The following is a 5,588-nucleotide window of genomic DNA, read 5'->3' as shown; positions in this document are numbered from 1 at the left end:
GTTTGTAATATACAGCCCATCACGTTCTTTAAATGACAGAAACTGCAGTAAAAGTCACTGTGGACGTCAGTCTTGTCTGTTGAATGGTGACAAAAATGTAACAGGTTATTATTTCAAAAATTTATCCCAACATCAGATTTTTTTTTAGTTCAATTCAATTCAATTCAAAGTTTTGCCATATAAAATAGTGTATAACTGTTCACAAAGGAATCATAGTGAAATGATCATCCAAAAGGACCAAAGGTTTAAGTTTGTGGAAATTCACCGTGTAGAACGCCACATGCGGGGTGTCGGCTATGTTTGACATGCATGGGGTGGCAATTTTGAAGCGACGAAAAAGTAACCAGGTAAGTTGAAGCATCAAAATTTCTTATTTGTAGAACTCTCAGTACCATATAATGTATTGCACGGAAGGAACCGCAATATAATCTATTTCCTGAAAGCAGAAGCAGTCGTTTTCAGTGCTTAGTTTTCTCAAACACCTCGCCCTAGTTTTCCGTGTTGCAGATTTTGAGGCTTTATATGCAAATTTCGGTATAAAAACTACTTTACACAGCTACCCTCCGTATCATTTATATAGAATTGTATTCCTCTCATTGACTTATACCAAATACCAGTTTCTTAGTTAAAATTAATTGGTTTTAAAACTGTTATTCATCAAAATATAAAGTGTTGCTCCTTCCAGATTTTGCGTTCTTTTCATAAACCTGCCAGACGGACATATACTTATTACATTTATACACCGCATATATTGTTAATCTGAAAAACGGACTTATAATCACGTACTTTAACCTTGATCACTGATCCAATAAATGAAGTCGAGCCGGGTCAGGTGACCCTGTCAAAATTAGGATAGTCTAGCTTCATTCGACAATCAAATATAGTCTAACCTCGGCTGAAGTACAACAATCAAGGATAGGGAACCCCTGTTCTTTAAATAAAAACAGTACAAAATAAAATACTTCATAAGACATTGGTGTAAGGAAGCCTTATACTAGTCCAAATAATTATGACGTCTGGCAAGGCTATTTTTAATTTTTTTCTGGGACGCCTTCCTACAACGTCGTAGGAAGGCGTCCCAGAAAAAAATTAAAATAGCCTTGCCAGACGTCATAATTATTTGGACTAGCCTTATACAATCTCTCAGACAGATAAAAAATAAATAATAGGGAAGCCCTATTTTATTTAATTAAAAGTATGGGAACTAGAAAAGGTAGTACAACAGGTTCCAAATCGTCACAAAAATTAAATCAAGACGAGGAGGAAGCATGGACATGCGCTAAATGTACCAAAATCTTCAAAGAGCCAGAGGCTCAACTTATGGAATGCCAAAGGTGCAAGGAACATTTTTGCATATCCTGCCTAAAGAAAACAAAAGCGGAATACAGCATGTTAAGTAAAACAGATGCAATGTGGTTTTGTTGAAAATGCAGGATAGTCATGGAACAACACGCAGTTACCGATATTGAGATAGAAAAAAGGTGCAAACAGATAATGGAGAGTTATGAGGAAAGAATTACATCAATCGAAAAAACAGTTGAAAATAAATGTGACGAGGACAAAGTCAAGCAGATTGTTTGTGAGGAAATTAAGAGCTGCAATGAAGAGATGGTAAAAATGATGGTAAAAGAGGAAGTGAGCAAAATAGAGGCACCAATCACAGAAGAAGGTTGTGACGAGGATAAAGTAAAAGCCATAATAACAGAAGAAATAAGCAAGATACAAAAGCCAGATAATAAAGGAGATAGTGACTCCACTAACAACGAGATAGATAAAGCAGCGAAAAATATAACAAGGAAGGAGACTGTTACAAATGTCCTCGAAGAAATTAATGAGAGAAAGTCCAGAGAAAATAACTTGATCATCTTTGGGATTCCGGAAATAGACGAAGAGAGCAAAGAAGTAAGAGAAAATACTGACAAAGAAAGACTAAATGAGCTATTTAAAGATTGCAAAATACAATTGGATAAGGAAAACTTGAAGACAATTAAAAGACTTGGGAAATTTAACAAAGAAAAACTAAATAGACCAATCCTAGTAAAATTACCAAGTGCAGAGCCTAAGATCACCTTATTCAGAAATATACACTACATAAAAACAAATCCCAAATATGCAAAAGTGGGAGTTAGTAACGACCTAACCCAAGCAGAAAGAGAGCAAGAGAAAAGATTATGGGACCAAGCAAAAAAACAAACTAAGGAAGAGATTTCGGGGGACTACCACTTCATAGTAAGGGGCCCACCTTGGGCAAGGAAGGTTGTCAGACTAAAGAAGCTAGACTCCTAAAAGGAAAAAGAGGATGTAAATAATTTTAATGGTAAAAAGGTTTTTAAAAATGTAAAAACAGATAATTTTACAGTTTTACCCAAATTGAGCTGTATATACACAAATGCAGATCAGTTATTTAACAAGCTGCCTGAACTAATAGTACGAACACGAGACGACAAACCAAAAATAATTGGTATCACAGAGGTTAAACCAAAAAATAATCGTTATAAACCAGGAATCTCAGAATATTCTTTAGCCGAGGTATCTGACTACAACATGTTTGGTAAAAACCTAGACGTCGACACAGGCAGAGGTCTTTTATTGTACATAGATAAACAACTGGACGCATCACAGGTCCATATGAATACAGAATTCCAAGAAAACTTATTTATTAAGATTAATTTAAATCAGCCAGACCAGCTATTATTAGGCTTGATATACAGGTCACCATCAAATAGATCACAAGAGTACACTAAACAATTAAATTTACTTACTACTGAAGCGTGTAATAAAGGCTACTCACATAGCTTAATAATGGGAGATTATAATTATCCAGAAATAAACTGGGATAGCTGGAATTCACCAGGTGATAGTACAGAAAGTAATGAATACAGATTTTTAGAAAATCTACAAGAAAATTTCTTATTTCAACATGTTACAAGACCAACAAGATGGAGAGGCACCAATACACCACATACCCTGGACCTGATTTTAACCAATGAGGAGAATATGGTCTCAAATTTAGAATACCAAAGTCCACTAGGAAAAAGTGATCACTGTACCATGAAATTTGACTTCAATTGCTACACAAATATTAAAAGCAAACCTAAATTAATTAAATTATTCAGTTAAGGAAACTACATAAAAATAAAAGAAGAATTAAATAAAATTAAATGGCCAGAATTACTACAGAAAGAAAATGATATAAATGAAAACTGGAAATCAGTTTTAAGTATTATTCAAGATATGGACAAAAAGTATATACCAACAAAAGAAAGGAAACAAATCGGTAGAGTGAAAAATAATTTCCCAATGGACAAAAACACCATAGATAAAATTAAAAGGAAAAACATCCTGTCAAAAAAGATTACCCATAATAACGACCCAGAAGTGAGGAAGGAATACAATAAGATAAGGAATCAAGTAAAAAGTAGGGTAAATAAGTTGAAGAGGGAATATGAGAAAAATCTATCAGAAAAAGCTAAAGAAAACCCTAAAGCTATCTGGAGCTATATCAAGTCAAAAACAAAAACCAAAGAAGGAATTGGGGACTTACATTTGGATCCAGAAGACACAAAATCAGATAAAACGGAAGATAACAGCAAACAGGCTAAATTACTAGTAGAATACTTTTCCAGTGTCTTCACAAAGGAACCTGATGGCAAGGTACCATCACCAACGCCTGTATTAGTAACTAATGATATGCCATATCAAAAAATTAAGGAAGAAGTAGTGCTGAGACATTTAAATGCATTAAAAATAGACAAATCTCCAGGGATGGATAAACTACACCCCAGACTGTTAAAAGAGATCGCTGAATCATTGGCAAAAACCTTTATGTATCATTTATAATCAATCACTTGAAAGTAAGACCGTACCTAACGATTGGAAGAATGCTATGATAAGTGCAATATTTAAAAAGGGTAATAAGTCACTAGCCAAAAACTATAGACCAGTCAGTTTGACATCAGTAGTATGTAAAATAATGGAGAAAATATTACGTGAATTTATAATAGAGCATATGAAAAAGAACAACCTATTCTCTAAAAAGCAATATGGATTTATTGCAGGAAGGTCAACTGGTCTCCAATTATTAGAAGTGATTGATAAATGGACAGAGGCACTAGATCAAGGATTAGACATAGACTGCATTTATACAGACTTTATGAAGGCCTTTGATAAGGTACCACATAAAAGATTAATAGCCAAAATCAAAAATCTAGGTGTCCATGAAGATATAGTAGGGTGGATAACGAGCTTTTTAGAAGATAGGAAACAAAAGGTCGTAGTGAATGGTGAAGAGTCAGACTGGGCTAACGGTACATCTGGGATACCCCAAGGATCAGTATTAGGACCACTACTATTTGTTTTATATATAAATGATCTCCCAGACCAAGTAGATTCTGATGCATACCTATTTGCAGATGACACTAAGATCTTCAGAATAATTAAAACACAAAATGACAGACAAATTTTACAAGAAGATCTTAATAAGATGGAATCCTGGAGTGACAAATGGCTACTAAAATTTCACCCAGAAAAATGTAAATATATGAAAATAAGTAAGAAATCTAATAGCACTGACCATCCACCAATCTATAACCTACTAAATCATCCTATAGCACAAGTTAAAGAGGAAAAAGATATTGGAGTCCTCATTGATGCAGAACTCACATTCGAAAACCACATTAGTGAAAAAGTGAACAAAGCAAACTCCATATTCGCAGTTCTTAGAAGAACATTTAAATACCTGGGAATAGAGACATTCATGCCACTATACAAAACCATGGTTAGAACTCACCTAGACTATGCCAGCTCAGTCTGGTCCCCATACAAAAAGAAAGATATAGACAAAATAGAAGGTGTACAAAGAAGGGTAACAAAACAACTACCAGGGCTAAAAGACATGAGCTACCCAGAGAGACTAAAAAAACTAGGCTTACCAACATTATCCTATAGGAGAATAAGAGGAGACATGATCGAAACCTTCAAAACAATGAACGGACACTACGACAAAGAAGTTAGCTCATTTTTAAGAAAGGCAGACGATTCTCAACAAAGATGTAGTAGTAGGACCAACAGTAATAAAGTAGTTCATCAAAGATTCCAATCTAATATCCGTAAACACTCTTTCTCTGTTAGAATTGCTAAAACCTGGAACAAACTACCAGATAAAATAACAAAGTCACCATCGATAAATTCATTCAAAAATCGACTAGACAAATATTGGTCAGACGAAGAATTATACTATAATGACTATAGAGCAGAAATATCCGGAAGTCACGGTCAAAATAGTATAAGAAACACATTAAACTACGAGTCTGGTGAAGAGGAACCTTGATGGATCCTGTACTGGAAATCAACTATAAGTAACTATAAGTAAGTAAGTAGACGTTTCAAGGAACCCATACACTAAATATGGCTTTCATATTACCCACAATAAGCGAGAAATTCGTAAGACTAAAGAACTCTTTTTTTCAAGCAATCGTTGAACCATAAAAAAAAATGAGGTCAAGGCACAGCCACTTGTCTCAGTTTTTGTTCCTATATAATTCTGAGATAAGTGCATGTGGGTCATGGACATTGTACTTATAACGACG

Source organism: Mytilus edulis, chromosome 1 (genome assembly GCF_963676685.1).
Source record: "Mytilus edulis chromosome 1, xbMytEdul2.2, whole genome shotgun sequence".
Taxonomy (NCBI): Eukaryota; Metazoa; Mollusca; class Bivalvia; order Mytilida; family Mytilidae; genus Mytilus; species Mytilus edulis.
The sequence above is the reverse complement of the archived record's forward strand: the minus strand, read 5'-3'. Positions refer to the sequence as shown.